This window comes from Amphibalanus amphitrite, unplaced genomic scaffold, assembly GCF_019059575.1.
Source record: "Amphibalanus amphitrite isolate SeventyFive unplaced genomic scaffold, NRLGWU_Aamphi_draft 000156F_arrow, whole genome shotgun sequence".
Taxonomy (NCBI): Eukaryota; Metazoa; Arthropoda; class Thecostraca; order Balanomorpha; family Balanidae; genus Amphibalanus; species Amphibalanus amphitrite.
This window is the reverse complement of record NW_024881651.1, coordinates 490,052-504,068: the sequence shown is the minus strand read 5'-3', so window position 1 is coordinate 504,068 and position 14,017 is coordinate 490,052.

The window sequence follows — 14,017 nt, the reverse complement described above, 5'->3', positions numbered from 1 at the left end:
TTGAGTTTCTATCTGAGAGTAATTTGTGAGAGTGGTGCGCTGGTCTAAGAGTAGTTTCATAACATGGTTCTTTGACGCGCATTCCAGTAACGGCGTGGCAACGGTGACAATGCAGTCCTTAGGACACCCTTGAGACCCAAGCATCATCTTCAGCCGGCTTGTGATCCCCAAGAGCTGGTGTGGGTCTCATAGGTTCCTGAGCTGGGTCCTCAGGCTGGCGAGAACCTAAGAAGCCTGAGAATGGTGGTGGTGGTCTGTCCGTGATAAGCACAGTGCTATGGTGTTTCGAGAAGCCGTTATGGGGACTCAAGAGTGTGGACAAGTGTGGACAATCAAATGCCTGCGTAGAGCCTTCAGAGCCCGTCTTGAGGGCCCTCAGAAGTCAGAAGCCAGTGTCTGCCCGAAAAGGTCCACTTGGTTCTCAAAAAGGCTCAAGTCCCCCTCTCCACGGACCCATGTGCCCCCCCCCCCTACTTTTGTTCGCATTTGCTTGACTCACTATGCTGATCGTGATCACTTTCGTGACCACCTCGTCGGGCGGCACTGCGGCAGCGGTGGCACAGGACGGACAAAAACGTCTGTGAAGTGATACCGAAACCGTCCCGACACCCACCAGTCGCTCGTTATTGCCGCTTACTCACTCATTTCCACACACACCCTGTTCGGGCGTGCCCGTAATGTGAGAAAGTGACTGAGCCACGGCACCGTACGGTGCTGCCACCATGGCGGGCGTGGATTGAAACTTGAGAAGGCGCTCCTACAACGATCGCCACCGTGGTGTGCCGTTGCCCCTTATTATAGGTCTTGGCGTGGCCGTCACCCGCCCACTCGTTCGTCAGCCCAGATCCTCTCGAGTAGGTAGGTATATTTATCAACATGGAAAGAGGTCAGCACAGCCAGCTTTTGAATGTCTTGCCAGTTTGGTTCAGTTAGGTATTACTCCGTTCGATGCAACCAGCTCAGTGAAAGAAAACAGGTAGGTATAACCAAACATGTACCCGTAAGCATTTTCTCCGCGTGATTTGGACCAAAACACAGGTTTTGCACTCGGATAAGCAGCAAAACTTCTATTCAAGTGATTTTTTTTTATACATGACAGCACAAATACACCAGCCTTTCAATACGGCCAGATCTGCATGAAAGCTATCGTTGAAGCTGTAACGTATTACATCAGCACTATACACCTTAGTACACGCACTGCACACCTTTGTTACTGAATCAAACATTCACCTCAAGCCCGTACAACGTCTCGGCCCTTCACCGACGTTGGTCCGGTCCAACATACGGACAAGCCTACGGGATGCTGGCTCGCTGGGCCAATCAAGTTTACACCGCAGACGAAGTCGTAAACTCCTGTCGGCGTCCATCGCAGCTGTTGGTGTGATTGTCGAGGGATACATCGGCGACAGGCTCGCCAATCAAGTCCTGGGCAGTACGGCCAGGAGAGGGCTGTGAATTTGGGATCCGTCAATACTAACTGCGTCTTGTTAGTACCTGGCAGGGGCTGGGCGGAGTCTACACGACAGTTTTTAGCACATTTTGATTTGATTCTATTCACTCGAAGGTCAACCGGCGCAAGATGCGATCATCTTTTACATATATAAACACTGATCACTGTGATGGCAAACGGAGCTGGGTATGGGTTTGCATGATTGAAATTCGCCCGAGAAACACTGCCGCAGTCGACCGTTGACGCACCGTTGACGTCATCAGATCCATGCGTGTTTTGACGTCACTGGTCTGTGTTACAGCCGGCATCTCTGCGGGTATCACTCGGGGTCACTGAGAGTTGAGACCAAGATATAGGTGCGTCTGTGTCCAGCGGGCCCCCGGTGAGGCTTAGCAGCCTTCCCGACATTCAGCACGAGCCAGTAGTTACACCGACGCTGCGTCACGCTGGTGGGCTTGGCAGGGTCAATCATTTGATGTGTATTTGATAGCGGCGATTTGCATACAGGCTCTGACACACCCGTCGTTATCAATAACTCCCCCGCGATTAGAGATAATTTAATGGCCGTGATTTCCTGTTGACTAATGCCCGGTAATCAATATTGATATCTGTAGGCAAGAGTTTGCATCCTAGTTGCATCATGATAAAGTGGGCATCATGTTTGGCGAAATAGCTTGCATGCTATTATTCATTTTTATTCAGTGGTTCTGAGAAGCAGCAATGTGCTACACGCGGTACACAATTTGACTGTTGCCAACCCTTTCGTCAGTCCGAGAATCACTCTTTCTTTCTCTCCGTATAAGGAATAACCCCTAATAATGGGCCATTGTGTATTCGATAGTTGGTATATTGCTTCTCCCACTAAGTATATGAAGCCTTTTTGAAATAATATAAGACATTATTTACAATTATATTTGTTTCAATTACGTGCTCTCGTACCAAAAAAAACAACAAAAAATCCCAGAACAACATATTAATTCAAGTGGTTACTAATAGTTATCTCAGCAAATGTTTATTGATCATATCATATTCGCACTGTTTCGCCATCAAACCCGAACACGTTAGGCACTGGTAATGTAATGAGTACGGCCTGGCTACGTCAGCCTTCAACATTCATTAAAAGTAGGTAGGCATACCTAAATGGAAATGTGTCATTTATTCTTATAGGCATTGATGTTCAAAACAGCGACACATTATACGTCACGTAGTTTTTCACACTTTATCGTTTATCTGGGGAAGGGAGCTATCGGATGTGTATTTCTGTTTTGCTGGAGTTCTTTTAGTCCAGTATATAGGTACAGTTCGTTTTTTATGTTCGGCCCTCACTCTCACTGTAAACATCCACACCCCACAGACCACAGACCATCGCTATAAACCTACACAGAAGATAACGATAACGCGCCATTACGTCACTATCACGATTGTGTCTACTGATAGGAGCAGCGCCAGGCCCGCCGCCAGCCGCTACTCACTCGCTGGGAGTGGTGGCGCGCTCCTGTAATCCGGCTACTCGGAGGCGTGGTTCCGTGGATCTCTTGAGGGCGGGAGTCCTCCCCAGCGGCGGTCTGTGTCGATCGGGTGTCCGCACTAAGCCCGGCATCAATATGGGGCCCCCGGAGGAGTCTGGGGTCGCCAGGTTGACTAAGGAGGTGCGTACCGGGCCAGGCGGGTGACCGAGCAGCCAAAAGTACCCGTGTCGGGCAGTAGTGGGATCGCGCCTGAGAACAGCCGCCGCTGGGGAGCCCGCCTAATACAGGGAGACCGGATCCTTTTCGAACGTCTCAAAGTGACATTTTCTTTTTTAATAAGATGCTTATATTGGCACGTTAGGTGTAATGAGCCTTCTGCGATTTCCTTAAATTCTTAATTAGCCTGAGATCGAATAGAAAGCAGATGAAAATAATATTTTCGAATATATCCTGAGTTGTTTTTACGTGGAATCATTATCAGATTAAATCGCAATTATTCGCTGTCTTTTTATTTTATCATGCCTTCCTAAATCCATTATTGTCAGAAGATAAAGAGTGCATGACTTTTGCATCATAGTTCACTGGTTATATATTCGGTAGATATTGGCAAGGTTATCGAATTATCGTTATCGCAGTCGCGGTCAAGTTACGAGTGCCTGCAACACTGGACTTTCATATTGTTTTAATAAAAAATACAGCGTAGGCATGAATTGCATATTGTTATTTTAGAATATTAGGTATAGGTGCCACCGTCGGAAACATTTAATTCCACTCAAATGCAAAACATATTGTTCAAGCTCATACGGCCATACGATGTTACATAAGCAAAACCTATTGTTGAACTATGTTCCACTGAAAAAGTTAGCCCCACAACACTCCATCCCACTCCCGTCTGGCCCCGTCCTGTGACATTCCCGTTCGATGTCCCCGGGTGACACACCTGGTCCGCTCTGTTCACCCGTTCTCCGCCCGGCAGTCGGGCAAATTATCGGGCGGCACATTATTGGAGCCATCAATCTGGACAAGGGCCGGCGACGCTGTAAAACTGTCGCTGTAAACTGGGACGCGATCGGCCGCCACACTGGGCAGTGGGAGCCGGACCGTCTGAAGGTGTTGGTAGACTCACGGGGAAGAAGGAGTTGGTTCTGCTGAGAGATTAAAGCTGGGAAAAAAGGAGTTGGTTCAGTCTGATGATCACGAGCCTCTCTGTTGTAACCGCTGCGCACTTTGACTTGACAACATTGAACTGTTGGCAATCAAACTTTGTAATATTCAAATTGATAAATTTCACAAGCACAGCATACACATACGATTTGTATTATAATTTTCAGACAGCTGAACACCCTCTTTGATTATTCAAATGACTGGATAGGCACTGAAACCGGATTTAGCGACATTAGAGAAATCTGGGGCATCCCGTTTCCAAGTATGTTGTTTGTTTGCCAGCAGTGGCCATCAGTCCGTCGAAAGGGGAAAGAGAGGAGGTACGACAGAACGGTCAGAGGTTATCCGTCCCCAGCTGTCGCCATATATGGACGGGCCCATATATGGGCCCGTCCAGGAGTGATGCATCTCTCCAGATGCCGGGCGTGTGGGGAGCGATCGTGGAAAGGGGAGCCGACGCGCGTTTATCTACTCATTTCGACCCCAAGGAGCAGGCGACACCTGTTGGCTATTCATTTACTGGGGAGGCATTAGCTCTCAGAAAAGATGGGGCCATGCACGGGCTACCCTCAGTTATGAAGTAAAATAAACACGCCGGACCATATAAACTAGAATTTAGTGCCAAACGTGAATTACGTCATTTAGATAAAAAACCGTCCTATAAGATCGCCAGCTGACAGTTGTGTCTTTAAAGTTACGACGCGAGATAACCGGCAGGCCGTCTGTTTATATACTATCGACAGCACAACCATGGGAAGTGGGATGGATGCCTGGGCTGGCCTATTCGCCTATTCAAGGATGGTCATTGTCGGGTGATTTAAATTAAGCGGCCCTCACGTTCTTTTTGCACTGGTCAATCAGTGACTTGTCTTTGCTACATAGTTTATACTCTGCAGCACGACCACCCGGTCTAGTTAGTAGACAGCTAACCAACACCAGAAACCGTAAGCATGAGGATTGTTCTTACATACAGGATTGATTCTTCCACGTTCATAACAATCTTAGGTAGTGTGAAGTTTTCTGAGCTTTGATTGTTCATCTCTTTCTATTTTATTGATAGCAAGTATGTTTGTGTCTAGATAATTTACCAGAAAACGGTAAGCTTAGAGCAATTCTTCACCAAAACGAGTGGTTTAATGGCTGTATTTACGGTATTAGTATGTCGCTGTATGATTATATTCATGGAATGACTTGCAACAGAATGCGCTTTGCGCAATAAAGCAGTCCCCATTCACATTGATGCGAAAACGTTACACGACACATTCAGTCGTTTGGCAAGTTTCGTTTGATAAATGATTTCCAACCATGCACGCCACAGTATATTTTGTTATGTGCCGAGTCACTTAGGTGATGACTTTAAAAGGGTAGCCGAGAACGAGCATATTATTCCACTGTATTTACTTGTCATCTTCTGCGATTGCGGTTCACCACAATGCAATGGGCTGTGGTTCTTCGTGTGATATGTCTCACTTCAATAACACCGTTAGCCTCCATGCGGTGCTCAGGGAGCTGCTATTCAATGATGCAATGCTCTGTTAGCTGTCGTCAGCTGGGGTCCCCTTTGTCATCTAGCGCGACTAGAAGTCAATTCCGCAAAGGCCAGAGACCTGACGAGTGTGGTTAGTCCGCTACTTGGCTTTTGTGTGGTTTGGGGAAACCAAAGTATAATATTTTCTGCTTGGGGAAACCCTCTGCAATATCAATTTTGGTGGAACCAATATGAATTCGGTCCTAGAATCCGACAGTAGTGATGGTATTGCGGTTTCCGCCCCGGCAAATACCACGAAACCGGCGCAGAGGAGACGATCTCTATTCTGCCGGCGAGTGGGAACGGTTACACCTGACGGCATCGACGGCGACGGAGCCAACGATCGACGATCGTCGAGGGCGACGTTAGAGATCGACAGATGAGGTCGTTCACGCCACCGGCACCGCTACGACTGAAAGAGTTGATACGTAATGGTGGACTTAAGATCGCATTAGCGAGAGATACTGCAGACTGTCTGGGTCGGAGTTTTGGATTGTATTCCTTTGACTTTTCTAAAGTAACGACTGGGTTTCCTAGCAATGCATTTTTCTTTAGAAGCTGTGAGTCGTAGTAAACATGCCCAACTGGAGATATGCGTCGACTGCGAGGAAATACATGGTAAAATATGGTAAAACAGAAGAAAGGCTAACATTTTCCGTTCTCTTCACTGTCGCATGACTTGCCGCTCACCAGGTGATCTTTGGCGTATGTAGGCGATTGTATTTTCACCGCCGCAAATGTGCATCAAAGACGCCATTTTCACGCCGATCTATGACAAAAACATCTCATCCGTCACCACATCAAGGGAGCGCTGTGCTTTCTCTGATGGATCGGACCGTATTTGACGCACGGCGGATGTCTATGTCACTCTGAGCCGACTTTCCGCACCTCTCTGTACCCGGAGTCCGACCGAAGTCCCCTCCCCCTGGCCCGGAGCGGATGTCGATCGGTAAATGTCAGCCGGTTCTTGCTCCCGCTCCGCGTCCCGGGATGTAACGATAACATTCTGCCATCACGACTCACAGATCTATCCTCCGCGCAGTCAGGCGACGCTGGCTACAAACAACGGGGTGTTCATTCCAAGCCGGCGAACAGGACTCGGCGAATGTCGTCAAATTCGTCATCGGGTTGTGTGTTTATTTCGGCGTTTTTCGAGGCATTTCCCGATGGGGTGGCGTGAGCCCCGATGCAGTTGTTTTTGCTGCCATCATGTGTCTAAATGGATAAATAATAGATATAAAGCCCCACGCTTTTCTTTGCTTACTATGGCATGGCAATAGTGTTATGTTCACACTCGACATATTGATGCAGGCGCCAGGCATCATCATGCGAAGCTCATGAAATCGGGAGGATAACTTCCGGTCTGGCTCCTGTTCAGTCTTCTTTGAAATCTGTATACCATTGACAACCAGCCGCCGCCAACTAACCAGATGGTCGGCAACTGTTGACGAAAAACATGAAAGACCTGGACGCTATCTCGCGTTTTTCATGCCACCCCTGCTGAAGGAAGTCTGGTGCCATTTAACTAATTAATACCCTGTTCTGTAGCGCGTGCGAGACCGGGCCGATGTCCCGTATCCTGTGTCCCCCGGTCTTCCTCGCGTCCCCTTGATCGAACACAAAAACGGCACGAGCAGCGCGCAAACACGAGCAAAAAGCGCGTTGACAAAGCTGTGCCGTATCTTCAGGACGGAAGGAAGGGAATGAATGGCCGAGTAGATTGGTAGCATTTCAGATTGCGTTAGGTAGGTATGCAAGTACACAGTGATTGGTTTGGTAGGCGCTGATATGCCTTAAATGTTGTGCTGACACCTGATTTGCCTTGGGAACTGGGAAGGAAAGATGTTTTGAAGCCTCTGTGGCCGAGCAGAGGTTCGTGCCACTATATGGATTTCTTTACGGTAACGCCTTCACCTGACGGGTTTCTCGCGATTGCTCGGAACGCGCTAGCGTTAGAGAGTTGAGAGTTGGCATAATTGGCCTTTGATAGGTAATCATAACAACTGAAGTGTTGTCATTGATTTCGATTACGTTTTTTTTCACCACTCATTGCAAAACCAACTCCATGGTTGAGAGGTTTGCAATTCGCTTGAAATAGAGACAAAATCACTTCAAATATAAAAAAATCGTTCAAAATATTAAACAACTTACAAAGTTACTTCCGAATATTAGAATTGACACGTGCTGCTTCACGGTAACGCTGAACGCACGTTATTTTATTAAATGATTGATTGATTGATTGATTGATTGAATGATTGAATGATTGCTTCATTGATTAATATCATTATTTAATTATTTATTCATTTACTTATCATTTTATTTATAAAATTTTGACGGCGTATAGGTACCTACCTACCAACAACTTTCATCTGGCACTTTCACCTCAGGAGGCACTGCGGCACCCCTGTCCTTGAGCTTGTGGAAGTGGAATATTCCACTCGGGAGTTGAATGACGCCTGAATGATCGACAGTTACATCAGAACATTGCACGGTACAGGTGGGCGGTCGCATCCATGTACGGATGAAACCGCTTTCTTTGAAACAGCACCGTCCTGTGTGTGGCGCCACCTATCGGACAGTGCCGCTCCGTTTGTATAACGAACAGTAAAGACGGTGAGTGTTCTGTATGTGCAGGAGAGATGACGTTTCATCTAAAAGGACGGTGATGCTCTTCTGTAGAAGACCGTTTTATCTAACCGGACGTTTGAGCTCCGTCTAAAGGGACAGTGTCATGATCTCAAAGACACTGTTTTCAAGATAACGTCTCTGGGATAACATCTCTCGATCTGAACTAGCGGGTACCTCCTCGTCTCTGAACGGTCCAGTCCTGTCCCACTCCTCGCCGAGGAAGGGGTGCCGATAAGGCCGCTTCCGGCCGGCCCGTTCGGCGCCCGACACAAAGACTGCACCTCGGGTGATAATGGCCGTCAATAAACGGACCTAGCCTCGGGCGGTGTGACCGAGTCGGGCGGCACCTATGATCGGTCGGCGAGTGAGCTGTAAAACCATCAGCGCACGCGGTCGGTGTAAAAACCACAGACCGACCCGCTAGTGGGGTGACTGGGGCGGGGAAAGGGGGTGAGTGGGGTGGGTGGTATTGGTGCACTGAGGGATGTTAGCAGAGACCTGTTGATCGTCTGAGGGGATGATGATAAGAGGAATGTCATTTGCTGAGGCGTTATGTCGCCTTTAGGGTAAGCACGATTGACGATCATTTTCGTTGTCGCACGCTGCAAATTGCAATGCTAAGAACTCTACAGTGCACACCTCCCGTGATCTCAACATGCGTTGCGTGATCTCATCCCTATCCTTGCGAGGAGCCAAGATCCTACATAGGCGTGAGGCTAACGAGCTGCGTGCACGCAGAACGTAGCGTCTACCCACAGCCCTCACTTTCCTCCAGCTCTCACTTGCACTTTCTGCGGCGGCCTCACTCTCGCTGCCGACACCGACACTTGTCGGGCTCTGTATACCGCTGGTTACCGGTAACCAGTAACCGGGACAGGCTCCAGGAACCACGGCGCCGGCTGCACGCCCACACTCCCCTCCCCTCCCCTCCCGAGCGGCCCACAGCCGCCGACACAGTCCAGCGGCCGCTTTATGCATGTGTAATTGCAATGTGACGGAATGTTTGAGATAATGGCTGCGAGCGCCGGCGTGTTCTTGGTAGTGCTCGTATTCGAGCGCCGACCGCCGCGCCGCGCCGGCAGGCCTCGCTGGCCAAACCGCGCTGGTCGCGGCCGGCGAAACGCTGGGTGGCCCGCGGAACCAGCGCTGGGAAGGCTCGCAGGAAGCCACATTGACATCCTGATTCCTGGCAACAGACGTGACGATGGGGGCACAGTTTGTTGACTACGTTGTGATTGCTATCCTTTTTCTTCTATCTTTTCATTTAAAGCCTTAATGCTTTCCGCAGACAAGTGGAAGTAATTATGGTGCATAGTTGACCCGCAAGTTCCACACAGCGCTCCAAACTATCGTTCCTGAATGAACTATATCATGCCAAAGGGTTATGCAATGTTCATGCAGCTCGACGGTATACCATTCCACACAATTAGCCTGTCGTCAGCCACCGTGACTCGGCACTTTATTGTGGAGCGGCGGAAACTGACGGATCGACAGCACCGACCCATGTCAGCTGTCAATCTACCGCTACTCGAAACTGATGAAACCTATTCACTTGTGTCCACCAACAGGTACGTGGACTACGATTAACGAATTTTTATTTTTAATGCATGATAATTTCCACGTCGTAAGACAGGCAAGTTTCATGATGTATTGATAGTGTACAACCTCAAATGAAATAATGGGTATCGTCCACATCTTCGTTTCTTATCAAATAAGTAACTATGTATGTGACGGTGCGGTTGAAGAGTTCGTTTCACAACATCTCTCTCGTTGTGACTGCCAAACCATCAAGCACATTTCTTAGGCCGTAAATTGAAAGCTGCTGTCCCCGATGGTAAGTCACTCGTGGCCTCTGAGACACGGCGGCGGGAACAGCATTGCGCATGGAGCGCAGGAGTGCACCGATCATTAAGCATGGCACGCCAACGCATAACGCGCCAAGTATCTGTACTACCGGCTTTGGAGTCGACTGAGCGTCGCGCACTGACTAACTGGCGGCCCTCACGCATAAACTCGCTGCGAGTGCACGGCGTGTGCGAGTTGGGGCTGGCCCGAGTGCTGCATGAGTGGGCTGACGCAGGCGACTACGTTAGGTAACGCATTCTGCACAGCTGCTGCGCGCGCCGCGCCGACACTCTATGCACTAGCAATGGGCACCCGTCACGCACGATCGCTTCGTAGTAGTGGCTGTTCATTCAGCGCTCATGCGAATAAATGCGGGCTTCTGAGGACCAGGCGAATGCCATTGACTTGTGTGTTGACTGTCGTGTCATCACTTTATGTAGACGAGTCAAAAGAATGCCGCTGAATGACAAACTGACACGCATCCGTGTCGTTTGGTCATGACAATCCTCGTGTGTTTGAACGCGTTGTGTCTTCACGTCAAAACGAGCTGCGCCACCGCGCTGGTCAGTTGTGTTGCTTTGAATGTGCGGCTTCGAGCTTCATTAGGCGTGTCATGTTATTATGCCGGACATCCTTGCCGGTCGCGCGATAAGAGAAGGACACTGCAAAGGGCCAAGACGCAGATGACTGCACGAATCACTGCATTCTTGCAGTGTCAACACCCAAAATGTGCCGTCTTGCTTCAAGGTCACCAGCATTCACTGTTGATTATTATAAATGTTTATGTTCTCTCTGTTACGTGATGTTTGCACACAGTTTGATGCGTCACAACCGACACGATGTGTGCAGTATAAACCTGCAACATCTGACCTTTCACTACCCGCTGTGTCTCTGCCAAAGTCACTTTGTCAGCTCATGGTATCGCACTCGACCGGGGTATGTGATGAAGGACATCGTAACGACCGCACTGCGGTAGTTAAATCGCAATCAAAACATGACAGATTTTTATTATCGCACTGACAAACGGCGCCGCTTTATCTTCACGTCATTGGTGACATAGCTGCAACTGCTGTGCAACACTGCAGGGAGCCAACTGGAGATAAATAACACCTCCTCAGAGGCTTTGGGCCATACCACCCACGACGAGCGGGGCGTACCGGTGCTGGACTGTGGGTAATAAATGTGCCAATATCAGTGGGACCGCATATGGACACTCCCCTGAGATCGCTCAGTGGATCACAGCGGGGTGGCTGGTCGGTCGGCCGCAGAGGTATGGTGAGGGTGCAGAGGAGCCTCAGTTGGCACAGTTGAAGGGTGATGTGCGGGATAGGGGCCAATATGAATGGAGGAGAAAAGTAAATGCAGGAGTTGATTGAGAAAGAATGTTGATGATTAAGTAGCATTCGCGTTGGATTTGATCGATAATTGAAATAAAATTTGCAATTCTGCACCGTACCAACACGCGTCGCTACATATGTCTGTGGGTATACTAAATGTTCTTTTTTTTGCATTAGGATAAAATAATACAGCGCGAAGAAAACGCATTGTGATGTTTCAAGCGTACGACACGAGCAACTGGCATCGTTCTCCACGTGTGTCCGCCGTTGTACGGCTTTCCGCTGTCTGAATTTAAATCACCGCCGGGGATCGGCTCGACATGAGGAAGGACGACTGTGAAATGTGCCGATAATCCCCGCCGTACCGTTTTATAATCCGATCTCCTCTGACACGAGTCGCCGGCGATTGCAGCAGAGGAAACCCGAACCGCACGAGCCCGACCGGGGTTGTGGGGCTTGATAAACCAATCTGTGCGGGGATTCTGCACAGGGGATTCAACCGGCTGCATCCGAGCAGCGCTCCGGCTTCTGTGGAGGATCACCCCCGAGTTGGTACGGTTTCCTTCCGAACTGAACCACGTGAAATACCGATACAAGATATTTGGAAGGATTCAAAGCGGGTCAGCCCATTCTGCATATGTGTGCAAATGTGCAATGTTTCTTGTAGATAATACCTACGTGCAACGCAGCTACGGGCATGCTCCTAGGTCTCCTCTATACCTCCCCGGTTTTTGTATCTCCCACAGATAATCTCCTTCCTAGTTTCGATAGGTATACCTCCTGTCAGTGTTTGAAAACCAAAGGCCCCCTGCACCACACATTCCACTAAAATTCTCAAGGCACAATGGACCCAGCGATTACTAAGGAGCCGCCCTGACGGTCAGCTATTATCGCAAAATTAATTCGGGACTCCCGTTATTGTATTCATCCACAAAGTCATCCCCGCTTTAGACTGCGACATTCCTGTCACCGTCGCCACGGTCAGGGTGTCGATTCGATACGCTCAGCACTGGAGGACAGTGACGGTGACGGTGGCGATGCTGGTGACGGTGACATTGACCATTATTTCTTTTTTATTAACTCGAAGTACCATACCATACCTCGAAGTACCATACGAGTACCATACTCTGTGTATGGCTCACAAAGTGCGTCGCACGGGAGTGCCTAAAACGCTTGCCGACAACCTCATTTTGAGGTCGGACATTCGCGACCGCGATACTAGGCAGAATAAAAATCTGCAGGTACCTATGTCCTGTACAGAAATGTATTTGATGCGCGCGACTAACAGTGGCGCGCAGCAAAGCCTTTCTCTGCCCGCGGGCGCAAACTGTAGCCTGTAGCGACACCTACCGCACGACGTGAGCACCACCGGCCCTCAGGCCTCAGTGAGCGCCCGCAGTGCCACGTGACAATATGTGTTCTGTGTGCTTTCGGAATTCCTATGCGTCTGGTGTGCACCAACAGTGCGGTGAGCCGCTTTTCAATTACAGGCGAGTCCTTCCCGTGTCGGGAATATACCTAGTGCCTATTCTCACGGCCCGGTGCGGCCGTCTCGTTGTACTGCGTCCCCGTCTCCGGCGGCGCGTCAGTGCGGCCGGTTGGTGACCCCTGCACGCCTGCCTGACTCCGCTCGCTAACGGCACAGCCGCTGACAGTAGTTTTGTCGCGGTTTTTCTATCGGGTGGGGGTATGGGCGTTACCCTCACCCAAAGAGCATGACTTGGGGTAAATGTCAGGAATACATAGACCCGTATCCACCAGTCACGTCTTTGCAAGCGCAGCGGGACGGAGAAATGTATTTGATGCGCGCGACTAACAGTGGCGCGCAGCAAAGCCTTTCTCTGCCCGCGGGCGCAAACTGTAGCCTGTAGCGACACCTACCGCACGACGTGAGCACCACCGGCCCTCAGGCCTCAGTGAGCGCCCGCAGTGCCACGTGACAATATGTGTTCTGTCCACCGCCACCCCGCCGCCGCCTGTCTCGTTTATCTTGTAGCACTGTGAACGTGCTCCCGGCTATGTATATTGTTACCCTGATGTGTACCTCACGGGGGCGTTACCCTCACCCAAAGAGCATGACTTGGGGTAAATGTCAGGAATACATAGACCCGTATCCACCAGTCATGTCTTTGCAAGCGCAGCGGGACGGAGAAATGGGCCGGAGACGTTTTTGTAGTCGCGCACCCCGACAATATAATGCTCTGCCTCATGATCTGACACTACTGCCAATACCAACGTTTGCTAGCAAGTTAGTGAGCCATATATGTGACCGACCTGTACAGACAATCTAAATACCTGCGTTCTTGATGACATGTATGTTAGTGTACTTGAATGTGGCTGTGAACATCTCGAACAACCATCCCATTGTATGTTACATTCAACGTGCAACCTGCAATTTAATTGTTAGCAATTATTATTATCATTTTTCGTTATGTTGATTAAGGCTGCGGCATTTGTGTTGTGCTCACTATATGTATGATGTGATGACGCCACTGTTTTTCGCTGTTACCGATCCTTTTGGAACTGTAATAGCCCCAAGTCGATTGGGGAAAGTTCCGAAACAATGTGAATACAATACAATGTGAATACAATACAA